The sequence below is a fragment of the Opisthorchis viverrini genome (genome assembly GCF_000715545.1).
Source record: "Opisthorchis viverrini unplaced genomic scaffold opera_v5_216, whole genome shotgun sequence".
NCBI classification, from domain to species: Eukaryota; Metazoa; Platyhelminthes; class Trematoda; order Opisthorchiida; family Opisthorchiidae; genus Opisthorchis; species Opisthorchis viverrini.
Window position 1 is genome coordinate 104,469 of NW_008751872.1, and position 19,426 is coordinate 123,894.

The 19,426-nt window shown below is 42.6% G+C and overlaps 1 protein-coding gene across 1 annotated transcript in view; it reads right to left on the bottom strand.

The window, feature by feature from the left end:
• T265_08384 (hypothetical protein) overlaps positions 1-19,426 on the bottom strand; it is a gene marked incomplete at both ends in the record, with an annotated part of 47,273 nt that extends 27,847 nt beyond the window's left edge. Inside the window, one exon of the mRNA XM_009174178.1 lies at positions 19,324-19,426. The remainder of the gene's footprint in view (positions 1-19,323) is intronic.

The following is a 19,426-nucleotide window of genomic DNA, read 5'->3' on the forward strand; positions in this document are numbered from 1 at the left end:
GCTCATAGGTCTCCATATTCATTAGCTCTCTTAGTTGGACCACCAAAACATTGAGCATGTCAATCCAAACATTGTAAAAGACTAGACTTCACATTGAAGTTCTTGTTTCGGGAACTGATTTTGAGCTCTAGGTGACGGTTGTTACAGAAGCGACGGATTCGTGGAGGTCAAATCGACCTACGTCTCCATGAACGAGCAGCCCACCGTGTGGAAAATTCGAACGTTTAATGGGCCTCACATGGTGTCACACTACAAACAAATCCATTAGGTCTATAGGATATAAAATAACCGTTCAGCTGTAACACCCTTTCGGTGCTATGTCATTCAAAGGAAGCACGATGCATGGAATACTGCCAGGTTGCCCAACCCTAGACTGTTTGCAATATGAAGCAGTAAACGGGAACAGTATAAGTTCTGAAACCGAAAATGACCCCAAATTATTGGTGTACATGTGGTCAGTTACCACCATAACATGAAAATAGATGACCAGTGATTTCTGCCTACACATTTGTAGCACCCAAACCGCGCTTGTTGCAACACGCACACGACCCTAGAAGCAGCCCAGTCACAAGAACTTTCTGCGGTAAGACGCGACTTCAGTACACTGCTACCACAGACAGCGTGCGCCATCAGGATACAACTAATTCGTACTATCCTGGGAGGATTACTCTCTTGAAGATGCAATCTTTCAGTCTTATGACGAGGAAACTGCGTTCGCGGCTTAAAAGTGTACGGACAAAAGATTTGATCAGATAAAAACTGGACGATTTACGTAAAACAAAACGCGATCCACTTGGTGGAAAAATGATCAGTACTTTTGTTAGAACTCATGATCTCGCTGCCCACAGCTGGTAATGCCTGCGTTGGATGGTTAAAACCGCAGCTGACGTATTCGATGGATGAATAGTGAAAATTGCCAACGTCACTCAGTGTGATCTAACGCTTGTTCACATGTTGCTTCTAAGTAAAGGCCTCGGTTCACCTTCTGGTTTTACAGCAATAGTTGCGGTCATCCGTCAAACGACGGCTAGTCTGAAAATATAAGTATAGATAATAGTAACCATTCTCCAATATGTGACAGATTCAAGTGGCGATAGCCTTGAGCTGATAATGATTTACCAAATTGGGTATGAACGGTTGCTTCGGATTTCGAGTGAGCACTTACTGCACGTCGGTGCAGTTGGCCAAGACATCTTGCAGTGTGAGGTTTGTAAAACTGTAGACTATTATCTTTGTATGAAAGTATCGTATTCGTGGTATAAGCCTCGCTTTGCGTGTCACTGAAGGCAGGTACACTGAATATTGATCGTACTTAGCACACACGTTCTGTGAAATGCAATGGCTAGTAATAGTCCCGAGGATGTCTATTCTCATAGTACTCAGTTAGTGCTTGTCTCCACCTTGTTATGTATGAGGATTAAATTCATCCAGGCAGTTGGTTAATGATGTCTCGTTAGAAAAAGCATACAGTGTGTTTGATGGCTTCTTTCCGATTCTTATACATGGCTCCGTTTCCGAATCGTTATATTTCTTACCTCTCACAACAACATCCATTTTAGTGACAAGCTCTTCAACCTTCAACGCTTGCCGTTTTATTCGCTACAGTGATATTAAGGAAAGCCTTGTTCATGACTGAATCACAAACCCCGCCTTTGATCATGCTGACTAGGTAGTGATAAATCATACTAGAGTTATCCACCAGATGGATTTCGGTGTCTTTCATAGCAATCAAGTCACGATGGTTATGATACTACATTACTCATACCATTCCACCAATCTTATGCAACCTGACAGATTCGCTTGTATCCTGTCGAAGCCATTTCAGAGGACTGATTCAAACAGGTTGACTGTCTGTGAGAAGAAGAGTCCTTTCTTTTCGGACAATCGGTGGATTGAAATACGAGTGAATCGCATACATCTAAGTCAGTTTCCCGAAGTGAGGTGATCGTATTCTATGAAAAATGTCCCGTAATAAGATCAGCAGCAAAACTGATAGTTGGTAACTTTGGATGTCTTTCTGCTCTATTCACGTCGTACGTCCCTGCTCACCACTGCGGTCGTTAACTGCACTCATGCCCATACACGGTCGACGCGTGATCACCGATTTTATTAGTTTACTGGATTATAGGTTGGGGTGACGAATTGCCTTCCCAGAACTGGCGCAGGTCCTGTGTAACTCCTGAGGACTGTGTTTCCGCTTATGGATACCGGATGGCAAAGAAAGGATAGTATAACGGAACACAACGGAAAAATGTCTTTGAAAGATAGCTTGTTCCTGTAGGTAATACTACCGTCACCACGAATGACAGTATAACAGGGACGTGGTGCATTTTACAGATTAGATTTGTCTTCTACCTCGAATACGATTAAAAAACTCTCCTGGCCACAAGACTATTGCTAAAAAACAGTGATTCATTGCATTTTCCGTCGGCGTTGGGAAGAGAGATGCGATCAAACTGATCAATGAGCTATGTGCTCTTTTCAAAAAGTTTTACAGCAACTCTGTCGCAGACGAATTTCCCATGTTTTTCGCATTAACCAGCAACCGCAGACCAGTACGAGTTAAACTTGGCATCCAGGGACTAAGTGGGATCCCATCTGTTTATACGTCTTTGATGGAACAATAGCCCAAACAGTTGATTTCCCACTCAGCCACCCCGTAGACGATTGCATGTCTTTCATTTCGACCATCGAATTTAAGCTCCACGTAAGCGCTTCAGTTTAGGCTGGCGATTTAGCTATAGAGATATAGAGGAAGAAAGAAACTTGAACCTTACGTCTTTTTCTCTAAAAATTAAAAGGTCCGGATCCTCCTAAAATGTCACGGGTGCTATTCCCATGAGTCAGTCTGATCCGGATATGTAATTCGAGTTGTAAGTCTGCAGGAGTGTGTCGTACCACTTCGATAGGGTAAGGCGGTGCAGTAGGGTTAATCAAAATGGGTTTTCCGTTAGCCGCTTTCTAGGCCCCCTACTCTGAACCTGCGTGCTGATGGGCTTTACTGGACCGAGAAACATGTAGACATGCAGAGACAACAGACGGTGATTTCTTATTTTTCACCATACATCGAGCATAAGCGATGGCTACTAATGTTTAGTACTTATTTCAAAGCGGAAATATGGTGTAGAGTTTGTAGAGATGTTGAAGAAATACTGCAACAGTTCGACCTGGTGAACTTCTATTACAATGAACCCCTGTTCTGGAAAAGCATTGTTAGGGGGGAACTTCTGGTGATAATAGAAGATTCAACGTTTAATTCTTGTCATAGCAGTTGATTTGGAAAGAAGCAGGGTCAAGTTAGTTTACAAACCCCAAAGTGGTCGCTGCAGAATTGTCATCCTTTACAGGCGTTGTGAAAACCCATTTTGTAAACATAACCTGTGATAAGTACTTACACTAACCTTAACCGTGTCTTCGTATAAGTATGTACCCTAACTGACCATAATCAGTTAAGTTGGCAAGAAAAGTGGCACAGATGAACCAAATCGAGGAATTTGTGAAGTCATTGGACGACCTCAGATTACTCTTCGTTTCCTATACTTAGCGCACTACTGGTCTTCAACTCTGCAAACAAAATGCTTCCTTCATTAGGGAGGAAACAATGTGGAAAATTTTGCACTCCGTCCGATTTATACCCGGTTGATACAATCCAGTATCATTGTTGTGAGTCCGTTATAGCGAACCAGGTTTGTTATACCAATGGACCGATGAGGTTTGACAAGACACTGTGATAATACAAGCCTTGAAGTAGAATTGTCTAGAATCGTCCAGTTTTATTTTGGTTGCTCTATCGTTGAGCAGTTTAATTCGGAACCTACCGGTACTTCACAAAGACTTTGGCAGAGGCTTGCAGAGAACGTCGCAGATGCAGCGTTTTTAATTTATTCCTCAAATGTTGTCTCCAAAGCGGGTGCATTCCCACTTACGTTAATTTGGGAAGGTGTTACAATTTTAACCCTCAGTACGGAATAGGCGTTTATGTTGGTGCAGAGAACTGGGAACCAGATTTATGCGCCATCCTTAAGCACGAGAACGCAGGATCAAAAGATCACAAAACAGTAGACGCTGAAGCTCAAAACCAACGTGAACAACACTGTGATACAGAGCATTTCATCCAGTCTATGCCAGAAGGAATTGACAAGGTAAGCAGTGCAAGGAAAAGGTTGACTTCTAACTTTTAAGCGGCATCGTCAAGTGTGATTTTATGTCCCTTTTCACCGTGTTGGGATCTCTTATTGGAATTCAGTTATGTCTCAGGATAAACAGAAGCAAATGAGAAGTAAAAGAAAGTAAAGGTATTAAATGTCAAACTTTCGTCAGTGGAGATTTATTTATAAAATCAATGAAGTGACGAGTACGCTTAACTTCCATGTTTGGCCACATACTTCAGAAGCTAACAGGCTAGTGTGTGCAGGCTAGCTTTATTCCTTCGCAAGGCTAACTAATCGTGACGTCAGTGGATTTAGGGATGTTTCATGAGTTCTGTCTATCAGACTCGTTTGTTCGGCTCATATTTTGACAAAAACGATTGTACAAATAGTCCTAAGTTAAGAAATGCGATAAAGAAGCAGACAGAATCAAGAATCGGATTCAGACACCGGAGCGTCCCTAATAAGCACATGTTATAGGCGTACTACTGCATGCTCCGTTCATCCACACCAGTGTGACCAGCCCTACCACAGTCTCCCAGGGAAGGAGAGGCCAGTCGTTATACTGCATTGGACTGTTGTGCTTGTTGTTTGTGACATACGAAGCAAATAAATGTAACGCTGTTGAGTTCCATTTCGATCAAGTGGTGATCCCGAACCAACAAGTGATCCGGCAAAATTCAGAAAAATGCGCAAGTCCCACGCAAAAAGTCAGACACACACAATGAGCACACAGCCAGCCATAACAGTACTCGGCTCTGAAAATGTCCTGGAGACAGCTTTCGACCACTCCTGCCATTCTACTCAAATGGAGTACGATGGATAAGATACAACAAGGTTTCTCAAATCTAAGAAGGAGTATTCAAGGTGCTGAGACTGGATTCAAACAATCAGCCTTTTCTGGGACCACGAAATACTCCAACACCTATCCTTTTGGTAAGCCACACTGTTCCTTACCTTCTTTTAGTTGTTCTGATAAACTCACCGTACGTCTCCCCAGTGAGGTATACTAGTAAAATTGCTCTCACGGTCTTTCGATGCAGGTCAGTATCCTTTCTACAAACCTTAGCTTCCGTGAAGCGTGCTTGGGACGATAGACTAGGTCTTCCTTTTCACCATGTGAGATTACGACTGCAGTCCTCTTCGGCACTGAAACACTTGTGTGTAGTGGAGCATGATAGTTGTCTCCTTAGGCCAACTCAAATGTTCTGGTAACTGTATCGTAACAAGCAAGATTATTCACCACCTCTTACGAATTCTGGTAAGCTACCGACTACCGTGCTCTGTCACTTGACTGATTTTTTGTCCGGCTGGTTTTTAGTTCCAATCTCAATGCAACCTTAAGTTGGTTGTATCCAACACTCCCATATATGCCAATTGTTTTTGGACCTGAGTAGTGCTTCTGGAGGGCTTAATTACAAAGTTATCCACGTATCTCAGTGGACGTACCTGTTTTGAAGTGAGGTGTTACGTTGATCGGAAGGACGGAAGGAAGTGAATTCAGTCAGTCTCCCCATTGAGTTCCAACACTATAAATATGGTATTTCAGTAAAGGTAATGCTGGAAAGTTGCATGAGGACAGAGTCTAGCGGTTACCAGACTTCCTGTCATTTATTCCCCACACATGAAAACCCCAACTCAAGTCCCTCGACTCATTAGAAACGGTGATATATCATGCTTTGTTACATCAAAGGATAGAGTTTACCTATTCGTACATAAACGAATAGCTTTTATGTAGCCGGTGTTTACTGTTGCAACAATTCTGGACGCTCACGTAACAGGAAACATTCCAAGACGTTTATGTCAACATGTATATGTCCCAGCACACTTTGTTGTTCCTAAAATCTGGCCTTGGTGACAGATGGGACAACGTCATTGTGTATTAAAACAAGCTGTTGATGACTGGTCAACGTGTTTTGAGGTGAAACTCTCTTCCCACCCAATAGGAAACCGGTTTCTATATCATACGAACAGAGCCAGTGGAATGATGTTTTCACTATTCATTTCCAGATGAAACTGTCGCAGAAGACGTAGTTAAAGTTGATGAGCTTATGTGGAGTTTCAAGATACATGACAACCATTCGTTTGACATGAAATTGTGGGGGAGAGCGATTTAGATGACGTAAGGAAATAAAAAACTGATCCGTTTTTTAAGACACTTGATTACTTAGTGAATGTAACGAAAGCCATGAACTGGCAACTAATTGAGCCTAGGTGGGCTTGGTTCTAGGCTGTGCAAGTTGTACCTAATGAGCAAACTGATGACTCGTTCTTCAATCCGGAAAGGCTTGCTAGCCATTGGTAAAAACAGCTATCACGTGTTTTGGCCTCCTTCGATGAATGCCGGCTGGTGTGCACTCTCTGCTCCCGATTTAGGTCACTCTTAACGACTGAACAGACAAAAAGGGGGTTTGTTCATTTGCTGTTATTGTTTCATGGCCACTCACTCCGTATTTGGTATCTAATTAAGCTCGGATAGCCTAGGTGCATATGATGTGCGGACGTCTTTTCAATGAAATGAATTTCGTCGCCCACAATCGAACTTGCGGATGAGGAAATCGAAGATACCCAGAATACACACTCTTCACCAATGAAGCTCTTTATGTAACAATTTTCCTGCCGAAATTTACGAAACACGGGGATCTAGCGGAACATCTCCAAAATACCACATGAAACTGGTGGTCGCCATGTTGCGGTTTTAGGTTGACGAGAAAACCCGTTAACCAACAGGGCGACTACAACTACCAACAATCCTTGTTACTTTATTATAGTAAGTGCCTTCACAGTGGAATCAGAAGCGGCTCGTGCATCGCGGACCCTACAGCAGCACAATAATTTCAGGTAACTTACGCTCAGCTTAAAGATGAGAGTACTGCCCACCATATTTATCACATTGGTGAGGCTGGCCCTATTGGAATTTTGGATGTCTCCGAGCCATAAGCTTCTGTTAACCATTTTACAGCAACACAAATATACCACCATCAAAATTAGCGGCCTTAGCATGAGAATCACACTTATTTATATACGTCATCACACAACAAATCTGGCTTTATCGACTGTTCCCGTTCAACTAACGATGCAAACTGTGCACTGACACAACACCCACCCTTACTAGATAGAGTGGAACAGAAAGAGAAGTATTCCTGTCATACTCGCGAATAATATAACCTTGAATGAATAAAAGGATCAAAATCAAACAGTAAAAATACAAACACAGCGTAGTACTGAAGTACACGGTGGAACTGCTATTACTCAGCAAACGGACCTATTCATAACATTGTAATGAGTACGCGTAAATAACGATGGTTGAATTCATCCACACGTAAAGAATAGGGACTCTCTCTCGAAACCAGACGTCACTGGTGGTTTAAAACGGGTGACTTAGCTAGGTGGTTCACGGATGCACTGTAAGTGTAGTACGATCTTTTCATTGTTGTCTTCCTCATTGTCTGTACCCATAAACCCCATCCCAATGTGGATATGAAGCCACTTAATCACCAATAATATCGTTGAACAGTTGTTCAGGAACACTGCAAATTACAGATAGGAAAACTATGACGTCATACCGTATATGTAGTGCACTATGGTAATACATATCTGCGTGATACCTGTCTGTAGAACTGAACGGATGCAAAGAGGGGCCGGGTGGGTGTAAGACGTTCCTAAAAAATCAGTCGCTAACCAGATTGATTCGGTAGGCTAGGAATTTGCAGAGTTAAATACTATGTGAACGATAGGGGTCAGCGTTTAGGAAAATTTCATGGTTCGCAAAACCTTCTGTATATAACAGTGGCTCTCGGAATCTTGTGGTGGTGCAACCCTGAAATATTTTGAAAACGATCATCTTCATCTGCAACTTTTTCCACCCTGAAACAAGCTATGCCAAACAATGTGGAAACCACTCACAAGAAGCGCGCAGAAATAAGATGGGTTATGGTTATGTTCACACTAGGACGACTGCGATAATTTTTGGCCACAGACCGCAGCTTAATACTGACAGAACCATACACATAAAGCCAAAACGATTCTCTGGCTTTTCATCCCAAGCAGTGAAAATAAATACATACGGTTTGGTCTTAACGCACTGCGTTTAAAAGGCGCAGCACTTCATTTGGAAATTTTGTCTGCTGTAAGGTTCACTGGGACGAGCAGATGTTTGCAAAGCTTTCATCGCAAGCCGGATGACGTTTCCAGTGAGGTGCGTCGCATTACATCGATGTATAAGAGGCATCGGTTTTACACTTTTATGGATAACACAATAATAGTTCGTTCAGTTGGAAGATGGACTGAAAATTTTTTGTAAAACTTGACAAAGATTAGAATTTTCAGGTCAGTATGTGTCGATGTGGTAATTTCTCTCATCTAGTTTTATGATAATATTTGTAGTTGGCAAAGGGGAGTCCAACAATTCCACGGGTTTGGTTGTGCGTATGCGTCATCCGACATTTGGATGTTCAACAGACATCAGACCCCAAATGTCAAGCTAAAATACAGCAGGTGGAACTGTAACTGGTGGACTGACTTGACTGACTGACGGATGGCTACGGGATTTGGAAGGTTAGGAGGTTTTCAATGGTTGTTGTAGGTTTCTCAGATGGGCCGTCAACCTTTACCTAAGGGGTGGCTTTGAAAAGTAGCTTGTTAGAGCAATGAGAATGGTGCCGGCAAACCTGACTAACTGGTTCAAAGGGAGATCTGATAAAACACAAAACCTGAGGCGGTTATCTTTCAGGATAAAAACAAATCATGGCTCAAAAAATACATCGGCTTACATTGAGTCCGAATTAATCACTGTCTTTCTTCGAACGATATGAATGTACCACAAGGTCAAACGACTCAATTCCATGTTTTTCACGACCACATTCAAGGATTTGATATTCATTTCGATTTTCAACTTTCTACATTTTATTGAACCCTCAAAAGGTACTATATATGTTTTATCAGGTTACGGTCCAATCAGTGCTTTCGATTGAATTCGTCATGTGAACAGCGTGACAATTTTGTTTCGCTACCTGCTGGTGACCTTGGTGAATTCACGTAAGCTGATAGGCTACTGCATTGGAAAGCTTTCGAAGCCACAGATATGGATAGAAAAGTCAAAGTCACATAAGTATGAGTCATCCCTTCGACAGCACATGTGGTTCTTGCACTATAAGGGGGTGACCACCTGCCCCCAACCTACCTCATTTGTTTCTGTTGAAGTCAGCCTTACATCACACTCAAGGTTTCAAGAACCAACTTTTCAAACTTCCGAGCTTTCAAATTCTATGTCCTGCAGAACAAGGCCATCTGTAAGCATGAATCAGCAGGACCGACAGACGCCAATGCCTAAACAGCTACAGACTAAACACGTACCCACCGTATTATTTAATTTCAGCATTTTCCTGAGATGGTTTCTGTGATTGCTGTGTAGCCGCTACGAGTAAATCATACTGGTAATTAAGAGGCAAAGCAGAATGGAGGTAATTTATATCGAGATTTAATCTCTAGGCTGTGTTCTTAAACTGACACATTTCGAGATGTTTCGTATCACTTTGGCCAGAGAATAAATTATCAGAGTATCCCCCAAAACGTGTGGTTTTATAACGAAAAACTGTGCATTCTGTCAAGAGACTTCTTTGTTCTTTTTCTAGTCGTTTATGTCTGAGGACAGCTGTCTCAAGCTTCTCGCACATTACCATATCCAGATTAGACAAAGTTGAACGGGCAAAGTTGGGTCTGATTCTGGCTGAATACTGCCGATCAGCCCCACGTAGCTCTACAAATTCTAGGGAAAAATCACTTAACATGCGAGTATTTTTACTAATTTCACACAAGAGCTGCCCATGTACCCCCCCACTGCATAAGTTAAGGGATCCTAACCTATATTCTGTAACTCTGTAGATAATGCTGAATCCAGACTTAACTGAATACAGTCAAACGTAATCTAAATTTCCTGCTCCATTCTCGCCGAGCCTGATGAATAAATAATGACGTAAAGAACAGTATTAATTGAAACCACTAGTCTGCTTTTTCACTGTGAGTTTGGGCCACGGATCTTATAAATCACAAAGAATTCTACGTGTTTTGTCCAAAAGATAAGCTTATCTCTCGCTTGCAACGGACCGTTCAGAACAGACCATTTGGGATAACTTCCGAAAATTTTGAAGTCGCATAGTCGGATGAAACATTGTTCTAAGCGTTTTTGTTTCCCAATGCTTCTCGGCCAATTTGGTTTCTGGTTTGTATGCTTCAGTTGAGGTTTGTCATATCCCTACTGACATCCATCCATATTGATCCCTATTAGAATTCAAAGAGATGGCCTCCTTTTATGCTGATGCAATTAGAAATTCATATATCGCTCTGATACAGAATGTACGCCCTAATTTAAGCATAATAAAATCTTACACGTGAATTCTCCCGTTTGGCCACGTAATAGCGCTGCTTTTGGAAACAACGATTCCTTTGCTGCAACCATGTCGGACTAACTATTTATTTCCGTCATCTCATCCCCATACAAGTGGTTGGGGGACTATGGTCTGTGGAAGACTCACGTGTAAGTTGATAGGTCGCTGTGCCTTTCGTTCTTACTTCTTCAATGGCCACAAATACTAGTCAGCCACACCTGTTGCTCTATCAAGACCAACACCCCAATATATTCACAAGGCAGCCTATGCTCTGCGAACACTGTCCAGGTTTATTTACTCTGAGGTCGTACACTGATCTTTCCAGACCAAAGCTACATAAAAAGTACTAATTCAGGGACATTTCTTCATTTTATACCGACTGTGATTTATGAATTATCTCATGGAGATACCAAAGGACGTGGATGTATCCATACTGTCGATATGGTGCCAATAGTGGTTGACTTATTGCAGTAACTCGTCTCACAAGGATAAGAGAATCTCATGTAACCCAATTCAAATCTTCCCTTACAGTTAGGCCAACGAAAACAATGCAGCATTCAACCCAAGACAAAAACGTAGACAAGGGTTAGTTACGGGTAGTCAAGGCAACCATCTAGGTTATTCTCCATTTACACCAGTATTTTAGTTGAAATTACATCAGTCAGTTATTGCTAGCTCTAAATCTCGGAGTTATAGTACCCCGGAGTATATCATCCAGTATGCGGTTGTGGGCGGGAGGGCATTAATTTGCGCTTAATCGTGGAAAATAGCCCCAAACACTAAATACATTATTTACAGGGGCACATGATTCATGACTCAAAAAGTACATCTGCGTAGAAAAGTGAAGGGAATTTGGACTGTCCCAATGCAGTTGCTCAATTTGTTTCTCTCCATTTTGGGTAGAGACACTTTGGATCGCCCAAACTGTTTCCTTTTCCCCTGTACGTTCGTTCAGAATTAAAACAGTAGGATTAAATCTCACTCGCGTTGAACTATGCGAATTAATGCCAATTGGCCAAGCATCACATGACGGTCAACTGGATGCTCCAAAGGAACCTGATGATTAGCTACAGTGTTTCGCCACACCATTTACGACCGGACTGTTTACTCCAAGCGCCACATTCTTGCGGGTTTTGGTTCATTTAGACATGAGGAACAAATGTAACTAAAAGGATAGCAACCAACTTGGCGTGGTGGTTGATTCGAAATCTTGGGATAATTAAACCATTCTGAGATTATGTGGGGTAGGTGCACATCGTTTCCTACATATGGACAGTGCGACCGGAAGCATGAGGACAGGGCGCATGCACTTAGTCCGCTCATGTACTGACACCATGACAGTGTAAACAATACTCTGGGCTTCAAACGGAAATATCCTAGTGCACCAATATTAGTTTCACGCACTCTATCACCTCAAGGCACAACCCGCCATTATCCAAATTAATTTCACGACTGCTCATTGAGTTTCACCAGAGTCGGAAACCAGTTAATTTCACTGTATTCTCGTTCTAGGGTCTGCACCGATGATGGCGACAGAACACCGCTGCTCTTACCCTCGCTCCCGTCAGATTCCGCTCACACGGCAAGATTGTTCCACTGGAGTTCGCGACGAGTGTGGTCTGTCCAGGCAAGGTTGGATGTAGTGGGTGTTTGAGTCTGCAGTTCAGAGGGCTTGTGTAGAGCGTGACGAATGGCAACATACGTCCAACCAGGGGCTCGATTTTTGGGCCAAAGAAAAAGCAGGGTCGAAAAAATCCGGACTCATCAGGACGAAGGCCTTTGTTTTCTTTGGATCCGAATTTTGCATTGTGGAAGTAGGTGATTTAAGAGCGATATATCGACCAGGATGCGGGCCATACTGGCTAACAATCCCCCATATTGAACCTTCCGGAACAGTTCTTTGCATAATCTGCCGTGTCGGTTGACGTCATCGTTATCATTAAGCTGTCATAGTGCAGTTTAAACGTCCTACATTTCTATTGCGGTTGCTTCATTAATATGGTCCTCCATCCCATATTCTGTATATTCTGTACATATATACATATATACATATTCTGTACATTGCATTCCTCAGCGGTACATAAGATTAATCCGTCACACCAGATGTTTTATACTGTTGATAAGGCATCACGAAGCACGCCAGCTAACGCATTGGACATTTGCTAAAGCAGCTAGACAGAACGGGACGGAGCCACTGAACAGCAATGAAATCAGTCAGCTGCATGTTGCGGCCATCCTAACGCAACGTAATGGCTAAGGCTTCTCGCCAGGGGTTGACCAGTTGCCATGTCTTTCGATGTATGCAAACTCTAAAGCATGCGACTGTGCTGTTCGGTTCACACGCGCATGGTGGAGACGGTTCGAGGTACACCGCCCCTTCATAATCGGTTAGCTAGTACGTGAGTGTAAAGTGTTTTTCCATCGAATCTATTAAACAAAATCTCCAGCTTGACTGAGATGCCGTGTATACACATAAATTTACAAAATTATGAATACACAACTAAACGGACGGACGAGTAAAACGGGTTCAAAGTGATTTTTTAGTGAACTACAAATAGTTTAAGACCAGGTTTAATGCAGGCGATTTGGTATGGACCAGGAACATAAGAACCAAAGTGAAAAGTTTAACTTGTATTTACACTAACGTGTGAAGTTTGAGAACGGCTTCAAAGTGGTTTCACATAAAACACTAAACTGGCCTCTACTAGACCGATGATTATCTTTGGGTCTTCCGGCGACGTGGGATTATGAGATAACAGAGACCAAGTGAACAAGAGAATAGCAAAGAACAAGAACTGTGACGTTATAGTAATGCACACCTGAGGAAACGAACTGACTAAGTGACCTTGAGCAAATTGTTTACAACCCAAGCTGCTTGTCTGCTCTAGAACGACGAGCAGTGTTTTTCCAAAAGCAGCAGTGCTCTTCATAGAAATATACAAAAATCCAACGTAGTAACACGATGAAACAGGGACCAGCTCTGTTTGATGCAACTAGGCACGCGCCATAACATTATCTTGCCCAACTATCACAACTGTCTACCCAGAGTGTCCAGCGGTAAGTCCGGGTACAATATCTAGCTCCATCTTGCAAATTCAAAAGTGTATTTATGCAGGAATTAAACTGGTGTAAAGTTTACTCGTAGGGATACAAATTTTCCTATCGGTCTGCATGACGGAAGGGCTCTGTTAACAGAGTTTCTTTCACCAAACGGACTCCGTTGACAAGTGAAGCTGATCTGAAATTTATTATTTGATACTATTGGGTTTTATGGTTTAGACCGCTGAATTAAACCTGTGTGGAGGTGGTAACCCCGATCAACGGAGGAAGACGACTGAACTCGTCTTGCGCTGGTCGTTCTCATCATAATGATGCAAGATGAACAAATGTTAAATAGAATTACTTGGGACACATATTTCACGTATTCAGCCGTTCATTACGGCTTCAGAGCAAAACACAGACTTCGGAATCAACCACTACGAACAAACTAGATACGATGAACGTAAGGACTCTTATGTTAGGTGCTTTGGAGATTCAAACTTAAATACACTTACGAGCGGTCTATGGTTGAAAAGGTGAACTGAATTGAGCTCTCCAAGAAATCCTGTTATTTTTCCGATCTTCGCACCCGGAATTTTCTCATGTCTGATGTCACATCTGCATTTGATACTATGGGGGTATCATACTAAGATCTAACTTTTCAAACCTCAATCATTTTTTATCCAGACCAATGCAACCACCCAGATGACAAGCGCCTATCAGATTTCGGGTACCACGGAGGCAGGTGTAATAACCTTTGGGAGTGTACGTACCACATTTTCCCTATAAAAATCATCAACACTTTGTAGAATAACGACAGAGTCTGAAAAGAGAGCGCAAACCTCAAGTCTGTGTGCGTACTGACCCCCGATCCTGGAAGCCTTAAACACTAGGCCCGAAACGAATGAGTGCAGCGCATCAACTGGAGTTTCACCTATTATTCCCACTTTCCGCTACTACTCAGCTTCACCACTTGAACTCCGTCACAGTGCAGTCGATCAGGTGAATTCCAAGTGTGGTCGATCGCAAACGTGCATCAATGATGACGACAGACCACCCCTAATCCCGCTCTCATGCCCGTCGTATTTGGCTAGAATGGAAGGGTTGTTCCACTCGCGTATGAGACAGGTTGGGTCGACTCATGCATAGCTGGAAGTAAGGGGTAGCCGAGGATGCAATTTAAATGGCTAGTTTAGGCTAGAGAATACCTTCAATTGGAGCTTGATCCCTGGGTCAATGAGTAGTCGGGTTGGAAAAAGCAACCGCTAAATTGTCGGTGTGGAAAAAGTGCAAGTTGCTAACGTACCTAGCGTATTCGTATTGGAATTACGCGTGATTCAGACATGGACTTTTGGAAGCTGAGTGCAGACGAGCCGTGGGCCACAAGTAGAGTGCTGAGCGGTTTGAGGTCACGTAATCTGTTTAGACTGCTTAATAGCTGTCCGGTTCTGTAAAAGGCTGAATCGAATTTGTTGCGTGGGTTTGGATAAAAATGATTGAAGTTTGATAAGTTAAACCCTAGCATGATACCCCTATAGTATTCAATGCAGATGTGGTATCAGACATGAGGAAAGTTGGGGTGCGAAGATGGGAAAAATAACATGACCTCTGGGAGGGTTCTATTCAATTCAGCTTTTTAACCATAGACCGTTCCTAAGTGTATTTCAGCTTAAATTTCCAAAGTATCTTGCGTTCATCGTATCTAGCTATGCATTCTAGCTAGATATTCATAGCGGTTAGTTCCTTCCCAACACTTTCCAAAGTCTGTGTTTTGCTCTGAAGCCATAATGAAAGTCCAAACTCGTGAAATTTGTGTCTCGAGTAATTCTGTATGACATTTGTTCATCTTGCGTCATTGTGATGAGAACAACCAGCGCAAGACGAATTCAGCCGCAATCCTCCGTTGATCGGGGTTACCACCTCCACACAGGTTTAATTCAGCGGTCTAAAACATAAAACCCAATAGTATCAAATGATAACTTTCAGATCAACACCATTTGTCAACGAAATCCACCTGTCACCTGGGTGACAAATACGCCAACCAAGTGAGTGCACATTTTTACAAGTCCATAAACGAGGTCAGTATGGAGTCGCTTGTGGCAAGTTTCACTGAGTCTTCTTTTCGAGTAGTAGACGAATGCAGCCCGATTCAAACGGCCGCGGTGTGCTCTCACGTGAAACCTGGATTAGGCTCACGGCTGTCACCCACTACACTTGCGAACACCAAGAGGACCCTTTTGACATAAGTGACGGACCCATTATTTCCGAAGTTAGCATTCAAGAATTGCTCAGAAGTGTGCGAGAGGTGTGCGCTTCAGAAGATAATAAACGACTATTTAGTTCTTATGTTTGATGGACTATAGGTCCAGGAGTCGAAGGGGAGCGATTTGGGTAAGTGGCGTGGTTTCAATTCGACGAGGCCGTTTTCTAACCGACTAGCAAATTTTGCAGCACTTGGCATTGGACCAATTACAGCCAACGTCGCTAGACGCATTCAAAGTAAAGACCAAGCTAATTTTTTGGCATGTTAGTCTCGGATGAAAATTCGTCAGCGGACTTTTCTAGTTGGGTAAAGTAAATCCTAAAAACTTGAGATTAGAGTCATTGTGTCTTTAGACGCCAAAACCCATCCATTTAATTGATTGTCTGAGAGCATCTACATCAAACCCTAAATGACAAGCAATGAGGCAAGCTTTTCTCATCGAAATCGGAGAAAACCGCGGATCAAAGACAATATCATTTTCCGATAGCCTATGGAAGACTAAGAAAGAGGTCGGCGAGACAATTACGATGGTTGCTAACTAGGCCAAAAAATGATCAGCGTATGCGCATCATTTTTCTCAAGCCCATCCAGGCTAAGTGCATAGCGAGGATGGTTCCAAAACGATCAGTCATGCTGTTGACATCGTTCCACTGAGCGGAAGAATTCAATTGACTGCTGTCACCTCACGTATCTGAACAGTGCATTGCCATACGCAGAAGCCAATACCCCAACAACCCTTAATTAGAGGAAACTGCTTGGTATAATATGGGGAGTGGTAGCCGGATTGAGATGGATGATAGTGACAGTCGGACTCTGATAGATGTTCACGAATAGCGTGGTTATCAGTGCAAACCCTCAGTGAATCCGCTGCACAAAGTTTACATGCTTATGACTGTGTGCAGGCAATCCACAGCCTCTGTTTTCCGTAGTCCGACTGCATAGATTGGATTTGCAAGTTGCACTTGATTTTTGGTATCATGTTACTTAGATCAGGGTCTTTTAAAAAACATTGCCGTTACGCCCGTAACATATGTAGACAGTTCCGTTAACCCTAAAGCGCGGCAGGGATTTCGCTTAACAATCGGTAGAGACTAACTTGACGACAGGTGTATCGTGCATAACTGCTGTCTACATCAGACACCATGCTTGAATTTCACGGCCAACATCACTGACTAACCTACCACAGAAGTACAATTACTGGTGAAAACATAAATTTACGATAAAAGAGTTTCAGTCGTGGTGTTGGATCAGAAGACCATTGATCTGTTCGCCAGGTTTGGCAATTGACTTGCAAACATTTCGTCCCCAGTCGGGGAGACGTTGACAATGCGCAGTTAAGTAGCACTCCTAGGAGGAATTAAACACTTGGGAACGTTTGGCAGATAATTGATCGTCAAGTAATCAAGTGATCCCTTTAATCACAAGATCCAAAGACTCAGTGATTTCTAGCGAGGGTTTGAAACTCTCGAAAAAATATTTCTCAAAGGAATGACACATTATTGGCAACTCACACGCTTTAAAACGTGTGCATACGCCAAACAAAAAACAAAAAAATAATGTAGACGAGAACACTGGGCTCCTAAACAACAGATTCACACAGCCGGTCACTTATGGCCATGAGACATGAAAAAAAATCAGGTGTATGTAGTTGGAATGGGAGTGACTGAGGTAGTGGAATATGTTGTGATTTGAAACAATGACTTAGGTAGCAGGTGGTGAGTACCTGGTGTATGGTGGCATATGATGTGCGAAAAATTTGAGGGTTCAATGGAAAAATTCTACTAAACAAATGTGTGGTGCATACGTTCGAATGCTCTTGACTGTGTCAACACAACACGACCTGTTCCTACGTATTCTCTCACTTCGGCGTCCTTTTTCTTTCTTTGCTAACTCTATTCTGCATGAAGCATTTAAAAGCCCGACTCAAATATGTGTCGTCACATCAGCTGCTCCAAACTGTTAACAGCATTCCAGAAGCTGAAGGTCTAAATTTTTTGTTGCTCAACTTGGTTCACAATAAATTCCATGACAAGTTACGGCAGAACTGATAAACCAACTGTACTACCCATGACTTAAGACCACAGACTGTTGGTCTCAATTTCCAAAAACTGAAGGCCGACCAAAACGATAATGTGGAGATACGTCTACCAATTTTCATTTAGTAGCAATATGTTTATCCACAAGCCTTTAGCTCATGAAATGGGTCAAGGTCATGAAAGTGATTAAGTAACCTGTAGAGAGGCTATCATGATACTTCACGGGATGGATGGAATGAGGCGCCCCTTACAGCGAACTCAATGGAACAAGCCTCAAAATCCCTAATTTGTGTGGGCCAGGGAGATCAACACCAGAACAGTACAGGATGGATAGATGGACCATAGATACTGGCACTGCACAGCAAGTCAAAATCCACCGCCCAAGTAAACACGCCCGCATTCTAGTTCCGGTCAGTCGGCTGGTTACGCGTTCTTAATGTTTCTGTCTTGCCATCCGACACATCGCTACGGTATTAGCGAGCCTTCACAGTTAGATGAGGCGACGACAGACGAAGAATGGATACGAGTTTTTCAGCGTTTTGTCCGATAAGTATCATGAATACGTACATGAAGTGACAATGCGTGAACCCCAAGAGAATGAGGAATTATTTCACGCGCACAACGTTTAACCGGTCAATTCTGGAATAAGCTATTACCCATTTACTCGTGAAAATTTCCCACGATTACCCCTAAGCAAGTAGAAGATATCTTGAAGTATTATATTACACACACCCCAACTAGACATCTGCCACAGAGATACCATCAATAAGAGATACCTACCATAGAAAAAGAAATATAAACGAAGATAATCAGGATGAATAACAGGTGATGAAACTAGCAAACGGTCTACAGTGCGTTATTCTGTGTCCTTAGGTTACGAATTATTTCCTACCTAAACCTTCGAACTTTCTGTGAGGAAGCCATATCTTCACTGGGGGAACCCAGTACACAACAGAACTTCTTTCTTTTGTGGAACATTTTTCCGAGATATATTTTGTTGGTAATGACGGCAGACAACACACAGCTAACAGTGTACTGACAGTGTTCCCTAGCATAGTAACGAACTATTGGCAAGATCGTCGAACAGATCAGCTACCATCTAATCAACAACCGATAAACTCATCGGAACTGCCAATGCTTAGACATCTTGCCAACGTTGTTTTATATTCTCAATTGCTGGTTAACAATCAAACAAACACGTTACCGACAGTCTTGAAAAAGCGGTTTCGTTAGCGCTGAACAATGTCATTATTAAAAAACGGTGCATGGACTGTTATCTTACTAAAAACTACACAGTCTAGCTTAGAAATATCCCAGCTCAGAATGAATCTTTAAAACTTACACAGTACATGCGAAGAAGTGAGATGGAATAATTCAATCAGTAACTCCCGCGTAAGGAACAGGTGCATATGTAGTCACATTTGGGGCCAGCGTTGAGAGACTGGGCTTACCTGGTTCACATCAAGGGTGAAAAGACAAATTCGAACGAGTAATTCCGAAGAGGTCGTTGTTTCCGTGGCCTAGTGACAGAATCATCCCTATTTTACGTCGCTG